General features: G+C 41.0%; 1 protein-coding gene across 5 annotated transcripts in view; it reads right to left on the bottom strand.

Annotated features, from left to right (window-relative positions):
* Positions 1-19,194, bottom strand: part of MOCOS (molybdenum cofactor sulfurase) — a 432,667-nt gene that overhangs the window by 308,920 nt on the left and 104,553 nt on the right. The window contains exon 2 of one of the 5 annotated variants that reach the window (XM_077810913.1): positions 13,378-13,424. The exons of the other annotated variants lie outside the window; for them this stretch is intronic. The gene's annotated coding sequence lies outside the window, so the exon portion shown is untranslated. The remainder of the gene's footprint in view (positions 1-13,377; positions 13,425-19,194) is intronic. 5 annotated transcript variants of the gene reach the window in all.

Here is a 19,194-nt window from a genome sequence, read left to right as displayed (position 1 = left end):
TTGCTAATGGGCTTGCAATTTCATGTGCCAATTCCTTTAATATTCTTGGATGAAGATTATCTGGGCCCCCCGATTTAGTCCCATTAAGCTGTTCGAGTTTCGCTTCTACCTCAGATATGGTAATATCTGCCTCCATATCCTCATTCCCATTTGTCATGCTACCATTATCCCTAAAATCCTCTTTAGTCTTATTAAAGACTGAGGCAAAGTATTTGTTTAGATATTGGGCCTTGCCTAGATTATCCTTAACCTCCACTCCATCCTCAGTGTTTAGCGGTCCCACTTCTTTTTTCTTTGTTTTCTTATTTATATGGCTATAGAACCTTTTACTATTGCTTTTAATTCCCTCTGCAAGGTCCCACTCTACTTGACTTTTAGCCTGTCTCATTTTATCCCTACATGTTCTGACCTTAATAGGGTAGCTTTCATTGCTGATCTCTCCCACCTTCCACTCCCTGTATGCTTTCTGCTTTTTCTTAATCACCTCTCCGAGATGCTTGCTCATCCAGCTTGGTCTATAACTCCTGCCTATGAATTTTTTCCCTTTTCTTGGGATGCAGGCTTCCGATAGCTTCTGCAGCTTTGACTTAAAGTAATCCCAGGCCTCCTCTGCCTTTAGATCCATAACTTCTTCAGTCCACTCCACTTCCCTAACTAATTTCCTTAATTTTTGAAAGTCAGCTCTTTTGAAATCAAAAACCCTAGTTGCAGATTTATTTTTGTTTGTCCTTCCATTCAGTTTAAACTGAATTAGCTCATGATCACTTGAATCAAGATTGTCCCCTACAACCATTTCTTCTATGAGGTCCTCACTACTCACCAAAACCAAATCTAAAATGACATCCCCTCTAGTTGGTTAAGCAGCTACTTGATGAAGGAATCCATCAGCTATCGCATCTAGAAAAATCTGAGCCCTATTTTTATTACTAGCATTCCTCCTCCAGTCTATATCTGGGAAGTTAAAGTCTCCCATGATCATGCAGATTCCATTAGAATTTACTTCATTAAAAACATTAAAGAGGGCTCTGTCCGTATCCAAATTAGATCCCGGCGGTCTATAGCACACCCCAAGCACTATCACAGGGGAGGCTCTAATAGTTTTCTTCCCCAATGTGATTTTTGCCCAGACGGACTGTCTTATCCATTCCATCACTTCTTATTTCTTTACATTCTACCTCATCACTGATATATAATGCTACTCAACCACCTTTACCTTTATTTCTGTCTTTCCTAAACAGCACATACCCTTCAATACCTGTAGTCCAGTCATGACTACTATACCACTATGTCTCTGTTATCCCTGTAATATCTGGTTTCACTTCCTGCACCAGTAGCTCTAGTTCCTCCATTTTGTTACCTAGGCTCCTCGCATTAGTGTACAAACATCTTAATTTTTGCTGTTTGGCCTCGCTCACATTCTGTACCCGATTAGGCACGGTCATTCTATAGCCAGTATGACCTATTAGATTGGTATCCACACTGCCCTTCCTCCTTATGTCCATTCTCCTACCCACGGCTGTATTCTTTCTTACTTTGTTTTCTTCCCTCTCAATGCTAAAATCAGGCGTGGAGATTACCTGGACTTCTCTCAACCATCTCCCCCAAATTCTAGTTTAAAGCTCTCTTAATCAGTTGTGCCATCCTCCATCCTAGAAGTCTATTTCCTTCACTACTCAGATGAACTCCATCCCGAGAGAACTGTCCTCTGTCCATGAATGGCCTCCCCCCACTGGCCATACATCCCAAAGCCCTCCTTATAGCACCACTGCCTAAGCCATCTATTGATAGTCATAATCGTGTCACACCTTTGTTGCCCTTCTCTAGGAACAGGCAGAATCCCACTAAAGATCACAAAAAGAAAATGAGTACTTGTGGCACCTTAGAGACTAACCAATTTATTTGAGCATAAGCTTTCGTGAGCTACAGCTCACTTCATCGGATGCATCAGATGCACCTGCATCCGATGAAGTGAGCTTGTAGCTCATGAAAGCTTATGCTCAAATAAATTGGTTAGTCTCTAAGGAGCCACAAGTACTCCTTTTCTTTTTGCGAATACAGACTAACACGGCTGTTACTCTGAAACTAAAGATCACCTGAGCCTCGATTTCCTTAAGCGTCTTCCCCAGCCTAGCATAGTCTCCCTTGATATGTTCCAGCGAGAATCTACCGGTATCATTTGTTCCCACATGAAGGATAATTAGGGGATTCTTTCCCACTCCCTTTAGGATCCTTTTCAACCTCAGGTCTACATCCCATATCTTAGCACCTGGAAGACAGTACACCCTTCTATTCTCTGGATCAGCTCTGGTTTCAGGCCTGTCTATTCTTCTCGGTAAAAAGTACCCAATCACGTAGACCTGCCTTTTCCTGGTGACTGTGCTATTCTCCAGTCTATCTCCTGGTCCCTCTGGCTGCAAGTTCTTTCTATTCCTATTCTCCCTTGTAATCCTCTTCAACCCATCCTGTATCCTCCTGGGACTCATATTTGGTGTAGTCTCCATCGACTCTTCCCCTTTTCCTATAGGACTAGCTGCTCTTCTCTTCTTCCTCACCCTTACACCTTCAGTGACCACCTGCTGAGCCCCTTCTTCATTTTCCAACTCTGCAAACCTATTCTTAAGCTCTGTTTCTCCCTCACTAGCCCGTCTTTTCTTCTGCCTTGTTCTCTTTGTCACATGCTTCCACTGTCCACTTTCCTCACCCAGCAGTCCCCCTCAGAATTCTTCAGTCCTGCTTCTATCTGCAAGTCTGAGCTTTTCCCTTCAGCTGCCTCATGTCTTTGCTCCATAATCTGCTCAAACCCCCTTCTAAACTCAACCAGACTTTCCACCTGCATCTCCAATCCTCGGATCTTTTCCTCCAACAGCTCTATAGACAGCATTTCATGCAGACAAAACTCTTACCATTGCTATGGTAATGGCACAACTTGACAGCTCAGTGTCATACCTCATCTTAAAGAAGACATACTAGGCTTTCAAATGATGTATGATGTGCATGCGTGTAGAGAGGGTACATTTAGTCATCCAAATAGTTTGTGTCTATTAGTATTAATTATTTGTATCCCTTGAGTGAATAGGAGCTCCTAGTCATGGACCAGGACCCCATTGTGCCAGGTGCACAATGGGGAACAAAGAGATGGTATCCCTGCCCCAAAGAGCTTATGGATACACCTGACCTCCCATTGATCCCCCAGGATCCATGAGGTTTGTGGCAGGACCTTGTGAACCACTTCACTGCCAGGTAGAATGACTGGGAAGAATTTTGAGGAAAACCCTGTAGTTTTCACCTCTTGCTGATTTTGCTGCAGAAGAGGACAATCAGGAACAAAGAAAGGATTTTTATAGTATGCTTTTTTATTTAATATATATAATTTAATGTGCAAATTTCCTTTTTATATTGTAAATATCCATTGTGCGCATAGAAAAAAAACTTGTAAACAAAGCAAACATTATTTCAGAATATTTGGAAGTCTTTAGGATATTTGTGAAGCTGCCTACTGGGTATCAGTGTGGATACTGTGCATTAGAGCCTTCTTCCAGTTCCCACAGGACAAAGCTAATTGATCGGCGTGCATGAGAAATAGCAACTGTGAAAACAACAAAAGCTTCTGTGAGGTCTTCAGAAAGAATTCTGTATACAGTATTTGGAACTTAATGCGTACACATGGAGATCATTTTCTAGCCTTGTTGTTCCCATGAGTTTTAAACCTGTTGTTTTTAAATATTGCTCAGCAACATTACAGAGCAGGAAAAAAAAACACTCCAGGACAGATTGGCCACAAAACTGCATTGCTTTATAATCAACAGAGGTGCCATTAGCACAGTCTGAATGAGAAACCTGGCAGAGGTTTGCCTTTCAACCATGATGTGGAGCTGGTAAAAATGGCTGTTATTTATTTTCTGCATTACAACTACTGCTCAGAAATCAATGAACATTTCATCCTAACAGAGCAGGTGAACAATCAGAAAATTTTATAATAACTTACAAAGTGAATGCAGTATTTGCTCAGATATCAGCTTAGAGTTCACTTGTAAAATTAAGGTGCAGTTCTGCACTGTCCTTTTGAATGCCTCCAGCCAGCTATGGCACTTCTCCCATTCCCAGTGCCCTGCTCCTTGCCAACTTCTTTCTGAGTAATTTGCACATTTGTGTCAAATAGGTGGGGCTTAGCAGGAATTGCAATGTGCTTGGCCCTTGAGTGCTTCTTGTACCCTCACCTCTGTGCACCGGCATAAGGGCGAGCTACATTTTAACTAGAGCTGAGGCAATAATTGATTTTTCAGCCTGGTGGTCAAACCAAAAGATTAAAAAAACAAAACAAAACAAAACATGTTGGCTCATTTCATTTTGAATCAGACCTGATTTTCGTTTGGTTGTTTGTTTTTGTTATTCTGAATGAAATAGTCCCTCCCAGTCCCAAATAGCTCGGTTTGAACAAAACGTTTTGAAAATGTTATTTCAAAATGGATTGTTTCAAAAATGCTGAAACAAAACATTTCAATATTTTTGAGGAAAAAAAAAAAAGAAAACCAACAATTTTTTTTCAGCCAAGACTATTCACCAAATTTGACTCAGAACAGGTGAAGAGAGGTTTGGTGCCCTGAAAATGCATATTTTGGCAAATTTGTTCACTAGAGGAGTTTCACCCAGCTCTAAGTCTGACCCCTTAATGTTCATTTGAAGCCAGATCTTGCAGTCCCTCTTCAGCGCTTAGTCAGGCTAAACTCTCTTTGAACTTCCTCAATCAGGATTGTAAGATCTGAGCCATAGAGCTTTTAAGTTTTAAAGTATGTAGGCCAGATCCTGCAAATCCTCACCTAAGCAAGTAGACCCAGTAATGGGATTACATGCATGAATAAGGACTGTAACACATAATTAAAAAGTAACTGTGTCTCAGGGTTTTTTTCTTGACCAAAATTATTAGCATTGATTGTTTCTTTATTTCATTTGAGTTGTTTCCTTCTATTTCTTGAAAAATTATTGGCTTTTGAATTTCTCTGAATCTTTCCAAAGAACTGAGGATATCTCATATGTCACGGCATAACATCTCAAAGATACAGCCTTTCCTATCTATTCACACACCTAAAACTGGTGTCCAGTCACTCCTCATATTGCATCTCAACTACCACAACACCCTCTTCTCTGGCCTTCACAAATGCAATTGTACTCCACTAATATCCATTCAAAATGCTGTCCCAAAGATAATTCTCCTAGCTGGTCACTTTGACCATGTCTTTGCATCCCTCCACTAGCTCCCCTGTCTCTATCACATCAAACATAAATTGCTTCACTTTCAACCCTTTATTGCCTTTCCCTTGCTATCTATCATCTCTCATACGTGATCAAGAAGTTGACTCTTGCCTCTGACTGGTCAGTGATACCAAACTTTCATCATCCACTTATTAAATTTTAAAACAGTCACCTTCATACTTTCTCCCACACTTGCCCCTCTAGCTTGGGAGTTGCTCCATGTAAACATCCACAAAGTTACCTCATTATCCTCCTTCAGATCATTATTTAAAACTCTCATGAGTTGTGAGACCTACAAAAATCTTGACAATGGTTAGCACACCATCTGCCTGAGACCACAGCCTACCACCATGCTGACCACAATTGTCTCATTTTCTCCCCATGCTCCCCCATCTGTCTGTATCCGTCTGCTACCTTGTTTCTTACACTTTAGATTGTAAGCTCTTGGAGCCAGGGACCATCTTTTTGTTCTGTGGTAATTCAGCACCTAGCACAATGGAGTTACTAGTTCCCAAATATTATTTCGTTGTATTACAATAATATTCATATGATAACTTATCTGCTAAATTTTGGATAAGGAATTCATACAGTGTGAAATTACTGGGAAAGGATGCAAGTAGTAAATACAAATTAACATAATGATACTTTGCAGTTTTACAGCACCTTTTCAACTTTGGATCTCATTGTATTTTGTAAAGGTGGGTAAATATTATTACCCCCCTTAAACAGATGGAATAATGGAGGAACAGAGAGGTTAAGGCCAATGTTTTCAAAAGTGACCTTTGATTTTGATTACCTAATTTGACACTACCTCTGAAAATCAGGCTCAGGAGAAGTACCTAAAATACCAACTGATGTCAGCAAGATCTGCACTCACTCAGTACCTTTGAAAATAAGGCATAAAGTGTCTCCAGTTGGGCACTCAAACTGAGCCACACAAAATCAGAGTCCACTTTTAAAAATTTTGGCCTAAGGGTAACATTTTCAAAAGCACCTGAGTGACATAGGAGCCAAAGTCCCACTGAAAGTCAATTTAGGCACTTTCTGATCATTTTACCCTAGATGCCCAAGGTCTCTCCTTTGAACAGTAAAACCTAGAATGTTTCATGATAAGTGCATTTCTGGGCAGGTACCTATTAGTACCAATGAGAGAGAAACAAACAAACAAAACATTGTTATGCAAAGGTTACCCAGAAGCCATAAAATATTCTGAAAACATGAAAGTTTGTGGCATCAGAGCTCTATCTCAATGCCAGAAACGCAGAGTAAACATACTACTGGGACCAGCAGACCCTATTAAGATACATCCTTATAAAAGTGTCCATCATCAATAAAATAATAAAAACATGGAAAATGATAGATGGACTATTGTTTTGATCCCAAGATGATTAAAATTATAGTGTATCAGTTTGAAGTTGCTCATAAGTAATAACTGATATGTAATAATTTCCCAATAATCAATAACCAATTAATAGATAAGTAATTGACAGATAAGAGTTTACTGTGATTACGTGTCTAGCAAGAGGAGTTCTCTCTAATACCAACAACAAACTTCAGGTAAGTCAGCTTGGCTGGATTTATTGATTAACAGTTAGTAAAAACAGCTCAGGCACAGAGAGGCATGCAATTTCCTGCAGCTGTGGAAGACCTGCCCTACAATTTTCTGAGCATCTGAAGCCAGTTTGTAGATAGCCTTACTTCCTCCTGATGTTCTAAGGTGTTTATACCCTTTGTTGTTCTAGCCCTTTTCTGTTTCCTCCCTTTTTGCACATAGGAAATAATCCAAGGTGATAAGAAGTAACACATTTTGCACTTAATATTGTTAATATGTTTGCAACAGCAGTTTTCACACTTTGCAGGTAAGATTGCCAAAATCTCTATAACAAACAGTTTTGCAAAATATGCTATGGGTTACTGTGTGGTAACATTCCACTGTTTAAAGTCATCCTTATCTTAATTGCAGAGCATCATGGGAATCTTGCTTCCAGGCAAGCCTTAGAAACTTTCTTGGTCAATCTTAGGTGTCAATAAAGTGCATAAATCACATTTCCTTTAAGAGATAACCGGTCGTATTTCTCCTTATTCTTCATAACCTACACCTTGTCCCATCAACTTGGAAGATGCACTTGACAAGAACACTTGGAGATGAAGAATAAGTTGACATCAGCCTTCTTCATGTCTTCCTTCACTATCTTGAACCACATTTTTCAAGGTCTTCCTCATGGTCTTCATCCCAGGACTACTAGATCTTGTACTCTCTGGCCAACATATCCCATATCTCATTGTCTCATATGACCTGGCCATCTCAGTCAACACTCCCTCAGCTTTTTGTGATGGGGACTACCCACACCATCATTCAGACCATTTCATTACATAGCCTGTGAGCTCCCTTTTACTCAGTATCCACTGGAGCATTCTCATTTCAGCAGTGTGAATTAGTTGTTCTCTCTTCCTAAATGAATCATAGAATATCAGGGTTGGAAGGGACCTCAGGAGGTCATCTAGTCCAACCCCCTGCTCAAAGCAGCATCAAGCCCCAATTTTTGCCCCAGCTCCCTAAATGGCCCCCTCAAGGATTGAACTCACAACCCTGGGTTTAGCAGGTCAATGCTCAAACCACTGAGCTATTCCTCCCCCCCTCCCAATGACTAGCATTCGAATCCATGTTATGGCCGCCCTAATCATGACTGAGCAGGACTTTTTAGGAACCCCTCTGCTCACCCCATACAGGGAAGGGGCTAGAAAAGGTGTGCCAAAAATAGGCTATCCCACCATACCTGACTGGATAATCATTTCCAGAGGGATCACTCCCAATGCGGTCGAAAACCAAAAATGTTTCTTGCAACAGGGAATGTCTGTACCCTACTAGATGAATCAAAAAGTGAAAGACCCAAACACAGAACATCAATTATTGCCCAAGAACTCTCGAGGTACAACATTAACATCTCTGCTCTCAGCGAAACAAGACATGCAGATGAAGGCCACTTGAGGGAAGAGGGCAGCGGTTACACTTTCTTCTGGAAATGAAAAACAGCAAGCAACAGGTGAATACACAGTGCTGGCTTTGCAATCAAGAACCTTCTAGTCAATCGCCTGACTGAGCTCCCCATCAGCATTAAGGAGCACCTTATGACCCTCCGCATCCAATTTGCATATGCACCAACACTTGACGCTGAAGAAGAACAGAAAGAATCCTTCTACACTGACCTTGACAAAATTTTGTCATGCCTTCCAAAAACAGATAAGATAATCTTCTTAGGGGACTTTAGAATCTTGGCCAACTCTTACGTTAATGTATGGAGTAGCACCATTGGGAAGGAGTGAGCAAGACCAGTTCCAATGGCATCCTTCTACTCAGCAAATGTGCAGAGCACGACCTTTTGATCACAAACACAATCTTCAGACAAAGAAACAAGTACAAAACAACTTGGCAACAACACTGCTTGAAACAGTGGCAGCTCCTAGACTATGTCATTGTAAGAACACAGGATCTAAGAGATGTCCAAATCACTTGTGTCATGAGAGGAGCCAATGACTGCTGGATGGACCACCACCTGGTGAGGTCAGTCATGTCCATCAGGATTGCACCGAAACATAGAAAGCAATCCATATCACAGACAGCAATACAACATCCAAAGACTTCAAACCTCAGTGCACCAAGAGAACTTCCAAACACTCCTCAGTGAAAAAGTGACCATATGAACATCTGGAAATGACAACAAGTGTCGAAGAAGACTGGGAAGCCCTGAAACAGACCATCCAGGAGGCTTGTGAGGAATTCATCAGCCTTCCTACCCACCGCCATCAGGAATGGACAACAACACTAAGATTACATCCCTTTTGGACCAGAAAAGAAAAGCCTTCTGTGACTGGCAAAACCAACCACTATCTAGTCAGAACCAGAGTTCTTTCCATCAGCTCAAAGCTGAAGTCCAAAGGAGGATCCAAGAAATCAAAAACAAATGGTGGCAGGACAAAGCAAAAGAAATCCAAACATTCGCTTACATTCAATTATTAGTTAAATTGGAAAAGATGGGGATCAATATGAAAATTGAAAGGTGGATAAGGAATTGGTTAAAAGGGAGACTACAGCGGGTCATACTGAAAGGTGAACTGTCAGGCTGGAGGGAGGTTATGAGTAGAGTTCCTCAGGGATCAGTTTTGGGACCAATCTTATTTAATCTTTTTATTACTGACCTTGGCACAAAAAGTGGGAGTGCGCTAATGAAGTTTGCGGATGATACAAAGCTGGGAGGTATTGCCAATTTAGAGAAGGACCGGGATATCATACAGGAGGATCTGGATGACCTTGTAAACTGGAGTTATAGTAATAGGATGAAATGTAGTAGTGAGAAGTGTAAGGTCATGCATTTAGGGATTAATACCAAGAATTTTAGTTATAAGCTGGGGACGCATCAATTAGAAGTAACGAAGAAGGAGAAGGACCTTGGAGTATTGGTTGACCACAGGATGACTATGAGCTGCCAATGTGATATGGCCGTAAAAAACGCTAATGAAGTCTTAGCATGCATCAGGCAAGGTATTTCCAGTAGAGATAAGGAGGTGTTAGTACTGTTATACAAGGCACTGGTGAGACCTCACCTGGAATACTGTGTGCAGTTCTGGTCTCCCATGTTTAAGAAGGATGAATTCAAACTGGAACAGGTACAGAGAAGAGCTACTAGGATGATCCGAGGAATGGAAAACCTGTCTTATGAAAGGAGACTCAAGGACCTTGGCTTGTTTAGCCTAACCAAAGGAAGGCTGAGGGGAGATATGATTGCTCTCTATAAATATATCAGAGGGATAAATACCGGAGAGGGAGAGGAATTATTTAAGCTCAGTACCAATGTGGCCACAAAAACTAATGGATATAAACTGGTCATCGGGAAGTTTAGACTTGAAATTAGATGAAGGTTTCTAACCATCAGAGGAGTGAAGTTTTGGAATAGCCTTCCAAGGGAAGCAGTGGGGGCAAAAGACCTATCTGGTTTCAAGATTAAACTCGATAAATTTATGGAGGAGATAGTACGATGGGATAACATGATTTTGGCAATTAATCGATCTTTAACTATTTGTGGTAAATAGGCCCAATGGCCTGTGATGAGATGTTAGATGGGGTGGGATCTGAGTTACTACAGAGAATTCTTTCCTGGGTATCTGTCTGGTAAATCTTGCCCATAAGCTCAGGGTTCTGCTGATCGCCATATTTGGGGTCGGGAAGGAATTTTCCTCCAGGGCAGATTGAAAGAGGTCCTGGGGTTTTTTCGCCTTCCTCTGTAGCATGGGGCACGGATCACTTGCTGGAGGATTCTCTGCACCTTGAAGTCTTTAAACCATGATTTGAGGACTTCAATAGCTCAGACATAGGTGAGAAGTTTATTGCAGGAGTGGGTGGGTGAGATTCTGTGGCCTGCATTGTTCAGGAGGTCAGACTAGATGATCATAATGGTCTGTTCTGACCTTAGTATCTATGATATGTGGAGCTTTTTTTTTTTCTTTTTGAAACAAAGACCCTGTATGAACCAAGCTCATGTGGCCTCATACCTCTGAGATCCGAAGATGTAGTACCTTTCTTAAAGATAACGAATCCATCAAAGAGCACTGGAAGGAACACTACCAAAAGCTTTTCAGTTGAGAATTGACTGAGACTGACGACACCATTGACTTCATTCCTCATCACCCAATTTGGGAAACTCTTGCCAACCCACCCACATCTTAGGAGGTCTGCAAAGCAGTTAAACAAATGAAGAACTATAAAGCACCAGGTCTTGATTGCATGCCAGCTGAAGTACTGAAAGTGGGGAGAGAAACACGGACTAACAAGCTTCATTTGCTGCTCCTCAAAATCTGGCGCACCGAAGAAATCCCTGCTGATTTATGTAATGCTAACATCATCACCATTTTCTAAAAGGGAAACAGGGCTAACTGTAGCAACTATCGAGGCATTGTCCTCCTCTCCATCACTCGGAAGATTCTTGCTAGAATCTTACTGTATCGTCTGCTCTGTCTTGCAGAGGAAGTACTTCTAGAGTCCCAGTGTGGCTTTAGACCATCACAAGGCACCACCGACATGATTGTCACAGCCAGACAGATCCAGGAAAAATGTCAAGAACACCAGGAGCTGTATATGGCCTTTATCCGTCTGTCCAAAGCCTCTGACTCTGTCAATCACGAGGCTCTGTGGAAAATCATGTCAAAGTTTGGCTGACCAAGCAAAGTTATCATCATTGTAAGACTCCTCCATGACCAGATGACTGCCTCCATCCTGTGCAGTGACACTACCTCTGAGCCATTTGTCATCCAAACTGGCATAAAACAAGGCTATGTACTGGCACCCACCCTTTTCTCCATTTTTTAGAAGCTATGAAAACACTAACCCAAGACTGTCTACCACGGGGCATTGGCATCCAATATCGGACTGAGGGCAACCTCTTCAACCTTTCTTGTCTCCATGCCAGAACTAAGTAATATCAGCAACAGTAACTGAACTCCAGTACACAGATGATTGTGCTATAGTTGCACACTCAAAGGAGCTCTTAATTCCTTCTCTGAAGCTTACAAAAACCTAGGGCTAACTCTGAACATCAGCAAAACCTCCACCAGCCAGTCCCTGGTCAATCATCAGACCCAGCAAGGAAGATTCACATTGACAAAGAATAACTGGAAAATGTAGAATACTTTGCCTGTCTTGGCAGCCATCTCTCACAGAGGGCAGACATAGATGTCGAGATTCAGCACAGAATCCGCTGTTCCAGCCTTGCCTTTGGCACACTGTTTCGCCAGCTGTTCAACAATCACAACATCAAAACACATCCTAGACTTTTAATTTATACAGTGGTGGCAATCCCAACTCTCCTCTATGGCTGTGAGACTTGGGTGACCTACAGAAAACACCAGAGAAACCTGGAACGCCATCACCAGCACTTTCCTCAATATAAAGTGGGAGGATTGTCACACTAATGTCAGTATCCTCACAGAGGCGGACATCTTCAGCTTTGAGGCTCTGATTATCCAGCACCAGCTGAGGTGGAGCAGGCACTGTGTGCTCATGCCTGATATACTCTTACCAAAACAACTGCTGTACACCCAACTCATGAAAGGAAACTCGCCTTGCCCTGGTCACAGAAAACCGCCAGAAAAGAAAGGAAAGACAACTGTCACGCAGCAATCGCAGCCCAACCCACCCGAAATGTCTGCCAATGAGCCTGTGGCTCAAAAATTAGACTCCTCAGTCACCAAAGGACCCATGAAAAATAAAACCTGTGAAAAAGTCATCCTCAACCTCAAGGGATTGCCTATGAATCATGATCTTATATACTTTGCTATTTAGTTTACTTGACATATTCTTATAGAAGAGAATTCCTGTCAGCTTCACCCATCTAAATTATTCATGCTTCATGAGGCTCCTAACATAGAATCATAGGGTAAGAAGGGACCCCACAAGGGTCATCTAGTCTAACCCCCTGCCAAGATGCAGATTTGTTGTGTCTAAACTATCCAGGATGGATGGCCATCCAGCCTCCTTTTGACAACCTCCAGTGCAGGAGCTTCCACAACCTCTGTAGGCAGTCTATTCCATTTTCCTACTGTTCTTACAGTTGGGAAGTTTTTCCTGAGATTTAATCTGCATCCATATTCCCATCATGGCTCAAAACTAAACAGAGATATTTAAATTGTTGCACAGACTTTATCTCCACAGCACCTAGTTTGACTGGCTTCTTGTTGCCCCTCTCAATGAAGCATTGCATGTATTCTGTCTTTTGTCAGCTGATTTATAAAACATTTTCTTCTAATGCAGTCTCTTTCCAGTTCATATTTATTTTCATGGAACAACAGAATGCCAGCTAAACTATTATGCTATTCAAACAAAACATCCACAGAGAAAAAGACTAATGACAAATTATTGTAATGTAAAAGTAACTAAATTGAAAGAATATCTACTATCTCATTAAAATATTTTTTTTCTTTTAAAAAAACTCGAAAGAAACATTGTGCAGTACACAGAAAACCCATTTATCCCCAAAAGATTCTGAAATGCTAAGCTATTATTTCTGGATACCATATGTAAGTAAAGTGCAACCACACTAAGTGCAGTCTATGTTAGGCTGATCAATAATGTATTACCTCTGTGCTCAAAATAGCAGGTCATTGTCACTGGGGATTAGCAGGTACTGAAAAAAAAAAGAAGTAAGCAAAGAACATCTAAAATTAATTCAATATACGAAGGGCCAAATGCTGCAGCTTTTACTCCGTCCATAGACAGGCTAATCTTATACTGAAGTAGTGGAAGCTTTGCCTAAAAATAAGGACTGAAGGATTTAGTTAAATATAAATAGTTGACCAACTCTTCTCATTCTTGGTGAGTTCAGCCTCTGGGGAAGTAGTTAATCCCCACATGGATGTCACCTGGGGACTGGCTAGTTTTCAGCGTTTTCCCTGTTAACGGATATTCCCTTTTCAACTCGAAGATGTAAATTTACAAAAATCTGGCATATAGTTTCTTCATGCCCTGTGTCTCTTATTACTTTGTTGCCCCCATTAGGAGTGTGTCTGATCCATCTCTTCCCTACCATTCTCTTTATGCCCGTTATGTTTTTCCATACACCCAGAGAAACTTCTAGGCTGATTCTTTTTAACATTAAGAGAAAACAACAAAACAAAAAAGAACAAAAGTGAAATGAAAGTACAGAGTGTGTGGCTCTTCACAAAATGGCTGCTGCCCCAGGAGACTCAGAAATGTAACAATAAAGTACACAGAAAAAAAAGGCCTACATTTTTAAATACAGGAGCCTAAACTCAGGCTCCAAAGTTCATACAGATGGGATTTTCAAAACTACTTGTGTGACCTAAGATCACAAGGCCTACTGATTTCCATATTTTTGAAAATGTTGGCCAAAATTATAGTTACCATTCTGCCTTCTTGCAGATACGAATGTCTATGTCATTATGTGATGAAAGCCTTTAACAATGGACAACAGGAGATGCAAGAGGGCTTTACCCATAATGCATACTTGCAAGGCTGCAGAAATGAAAGTGGTTGGGAAAGGGGCATCTCATACCACTGATATTAAAGCATTTCATTTTCATCGGACAAACAAGATGCTTTTGTTTAGTTTTCAAAGAGAGTGATCTATCCCCATTCAGGACTCAGTGCTTTTCAGATCCTATTTAGCAACATTTGAGGTATCTGAACACAAAAAAGAATAAAAACCTACAAAATGTATTTTCTTTTATATGTTTCTGTATTACAAAATTGAGTCCTGATTCAGAAGCACATCCCTATTCAGGACAGCACTTAAGTACATGCTTAATGTTAGGTGTATGCTTAAATCCCATTGAAACAGATGCTAAGTTAGGATTTAAACTCATGCTTCAGTGCTGTCCTGAATAGCAATGGACTTAAGGATGTGCTTAAGTTCTTTCCTGAACTGAGGCCTGAGAGAACAACATTTTCCAAACAATTGGGGGGAAGTTCATTCGAGTGATAAAACCACCTATATCAAACTCTAGCTACATCTGTTTAGGTTCTTATGGTGCCCATCACCACAGTATATGAGTGCTTTACAGAAGAGAACAGTAGTATTAAATGCCAAAAGGCCAGTGGTCTAATTTTCCATCTTATTTCACCTAAAATAGTCAGTGATTTAAGATAATAATAAAATAAGCTGGCCCCTCCCTCTGTGGAAGCTATACTTCTATTCTTAGTGCATTAGCCTGATCAAAGCTAGCACAGTCATGTTTATTTGAGCTGGAAATTAGACCTTCCAGTGCAAACATTGCATTGTAACACCCACTTGCTTATTCAGATCATCATTTCTTTTCTTTTTTTTAATTTCTTCTCTCTATTTCTAAGCTCCTGCTGTACCTGAGCTGTATTGCATGTTTGGAGCAGGAGGTTTGTTTTAATCTAACCCACTAAACAAATAGAACTACCTGCACAAACCAGAATGGACGGTCACCCTGATTCTGATCTGTTTCTCTTACAAACTTTTACAAAGGAGCAAGAGGGCCTTTTTCAGCATCATTTTGGAGGGTTTATTTGATGAAGCAGCCTTCCAATCGATGTGGTTGATTCAGTCAGCTTGCTGCTGTCCAAGTAGCACAGGGAAATAATGTTAACTGATTGTAGCTTCTAGTACCACTGGGGAACCTGCTGGCTAATAGTGCATTTGCAAAAGCAGAAAATGTGCTTGCAGAGTTCTAAAGACATAAAATTGGAACCTTAGCATGCTGACTTGTTATTGATTGGGGAAAATTACCTTGATATTTTATATAACTCCACATTTTCATTCTCCCTGTCCTCTTTTGCGATGTTAATAACAAACACAACAAAAAAGTTCTTGTTGCTTCTGTGAAGGATCTGTTAAGCAGGGGACTATAACCCCTCCCCGTGACACATCCCCTTCCCCTGATCAGGCAGGGAACCCCAGAAGTGGTCAGGTTCTGTTTGGAAGCAGCAGCTGCATGATGAGATAGGAGCTGCAGAGAAGATGGATGGAAAGAGAAATCCCCAACGCTGTGACTGCCAGACATCACAACTGGGTGCAGGTCTCTGTGGGACCTATGGGGGAGCAGCAGCTGGGCAGGGAGTCAGTGCAGAAGGGCCCCAATGAGAAAGACAAACTGAGCCTGGCTGGAATCCAGTAAGCACCTCTCTCATTGTTCTTCAATTGGTGGCCAAGAGCCACTTCCAGCCCACCCACTGCTAAGTGTCAGCTATTCCTTCATGCCTCCTGGGAAGCAGCAGCGCTTTCTCCTCCTCCCCTCAGGATCCTAGCCAGTTCTCATGGGAAGGGGGAGGAGCAGTTTGTGCTCCCAGAAAGGGAGTGGTGAACAGAAAGAGCCTTGCACTTGGCATGGCTCCTCTCCTTCTTCACCCTTCCCTTTTTGAGAGCAGGGATGGTTCCTCTGCTCTTTCCCCCCTGTAACACCTGGGCTGGGAAAGACGAAGTGGGGGCAGGGGAGGAAGAACCCTAGAGCTGCTCCCGTCTGCAGCCCTCCTCCCAGTCTGGGATGGTGGGGTAAAGAACCCTAGTAGGAGCAGAGGCTGGAGAGCTGAGAGCTGTAAGGGCTGAGCAGACAGGTGCATTAGCAGGCAGATCCAATGGGGGCCTGAACTGCGGGGGACTGGGTAGATGAACTTCAGTTTATTTTCCCTCTGTTTACCATCATGCCTTGTATTTAATTTAGAAACTTTTCATTTGCATGTAAACATATTCAAGCTAGACTGTGTTGCTCTATTTCAGCCTACAGTGGTATACTTTTAATCAGGCACTTAATGAGGTGCTTATACAACATAAAGTGATCAGTAATTGACATGCTTTTATTAGTTAACTTGATAGCTGCTCAATTTTATTTCATTTTTTTTTAAAGACAAGTGTCAAAATTTCAGGCAATAGGAAAGGGAAATTAGATGGCCATTCTTTTCTTGCGAGTTTAACTTCTAATTTTAATTTCATAGGTTTAATAGAATTAATAGCATGCTGTTTAAATAGTATTACAGGGTATCTGTATAACTATTTGTTTGCAGGATTTCATTGGTATTTGGACTACTGGCATGTTTAACCTGTTATTTTGAGGTTATAAATACAGTCCAGCACACCGTCCTGAAATGGTCACTGTGATCCACGGCGGGCTCAGTATAGAACAAACACTTGAAGAGCCCTTTGGCCTGCCAAGATTTCGATATTGCCTTAGCCAGGCTGCCGTAAAATGTAATTGAATACAACTCTCCTATCTGCTTGAGTAGAGACCTGACTGAAGAGGGCACCCCAGGCAGTAGGCCTGAAAAGTCCTAGCTCTCAACTGGACTGCTCCAGGGACCCAAAACAATTAAGTCTATTGCTAACTTGAACTGTAATATTAAGCCTCTGTACCCAAGCTATCTGCAACCTACCCATTTCCTGACAGCCCCAGGTAGCCATGTGTCTGAATGGTTATTGGTACCTACAAGGGTTAGCTCCTATAAGGCCTAGCTACTGAAGCACCTTCTGTGCTTGCCTTGAAGTCATGGGATACCCAGTACGCTACTGGTACCTTAAGGGTTTGCAGTACTCGAACTCTGAGCAGCTTCAATAATTACACTTCTTTAACATACCCAGTTCTGAGTAAAGAAACCAACACCACAGCAAACAATAAGAGAAGCTTAACAAAAGAGACTGCCTATAAAAAGATGGTATGCAGACAACTTTAGAAGCAAACAATACACTTGTGATTCAATTCTTAGCCACCCAACTTAGACCTCACTTTTCTGCTTGTTTATAATTTAGAGAATCCAGGGCCTCTAGCTAAAGTGTTGAGTCCCCACCAGCATACAATTTTCCTTAGATGTCACTGATGGGAAGAGAGATGCAATAGCCTCTTGAGATGCCAACCCTAGAGCTGAGCAGTATTAAAACAACTTCACATTAAATACCAAGGAAAGCAGAACAATGATTGTTTTCTTAGGTGTAGAATTAAATTTAATTTTGATCAAGAAAGTTACTCTCTGTTTATGGGGCTCAATCCTGCAAGGTGCTGAGTGTCCTGGCCCAATCCACCGAAACCCTTACCCACTGCGTTTAACTTTAAATACATGAGCAGTCCCATTTAAATCAATGGCCTTTAGACTCATGAACTTTAGTAAAGTGTAGGATCCCTACAGAGGATTCTCAGCTGTTGTAAATCATCATAGCTCAACTAAAGTTATCTCCATTCAAACTAGGCCAATTTATATCAGCTGAGGATCTGGCCTATCAATTTACATGGAAGAACAGTAGTTAGAGTGCTCTTAAAGCATACTGGTTATTTGATTTATGATGTGGTCTCATTAGGAAAACGTATCCTATGGCTTGCTCACCATCAACAAAATCATAACAGGCCTTAAGTCTGAACTAAGGAAATGGGGAGTTATTTTAAAACCATTTTATCAATTAACCGTTATATTTTGATTGGGTAATTTTACTTAAATGTTTTCATTAAACCAAGGAAAATTAAAATTTTACACCAAATTTTTCAAGATAAATATTGACTGTAATATAGAGGGTGATAAGGAAGAACAATGAAGTAATACCATGTATTTTATAATGTCAGTGTATAATGGATCTAAGAATGTTGACATCATCTTATTAAGGGCCTGATCCAAAGTCCAGTAAAGTCAGAGTAAAGACTCCATTGACTTCAGCTGGAACTAGACAGAAAAAGATGCTGAGCATTCCTCCAAGGGCTGAGCACCCTCAACTTCCAGTGGTAACATTAGGTGTTGAGAGTTCATGGCATATCCCAAGAGTGCTCAGCATGCTCCAACAACTCTACTCTTAGCAACTTCTTCTGTCTAGAGAAGAACAGAGATCCAAAGATGCATGTTTGTTTTAAATGGCAATAGTAATCAAAAGACTATACACCTGAGGGATGTTAATAGGTTCAGATTTTAAAACAAAGAAGCCTCATTCTCTTTTGACTTAGTTGTAACTTAGCTATAATCAGCACCTACACCTTCACATTTTTAACTAATTGGTAGGCCTGTTTAATAATGAGAGCAAGAAATATGATTATTTTACTGGAAACACATTTATGTAGCAGTAATCAACAGCTAATTAATGCAGCAAATAATGGTTGTATATTCATTAAAATCAGGTGGTAATTATTTATCAAAATACGAATATTTGGATGTCTGTTTCTCACATTAGAATATTCAGTAGCCTATTGTGCTTTTCCACTTGATTAGTTCATGATATTCACTGGATTTCTCTTTAAGATGTATCTTGGGAATTATCAAGAACACTAGCCTATGAAAAAAAAACGGAACAGAAGACACTGATAGAATATGTTGCAAATGTACCACCTCAGCACACTCAGTCAATTATTTTCCCCACAGAGTCTCCACAAAGAAATCAATCTTTGTTACCATGCATATAATGCCAATCGTAGGTCCTGTTTATGTAGTAGTAAAGGTCATGTTAG

Source organism: Eretmochelys imbricata, chromosome 2 (genome assembly GCF_965152235.1).
Source record: "Eretmochelys imbricata isolate rEreImb1 chromosome 2, rEreImb1.hap1, whole genome shotgun sequence".
NCBI classification, from domain to species: Eukaryota; Metazoa; Chordata; order Testudines; family Cheloniidae; genus Eretmochelys; species Eretmochelys imbricata.
This window is presented reverse-complemented; position numbering and strand designations above follow the sequence as displayed.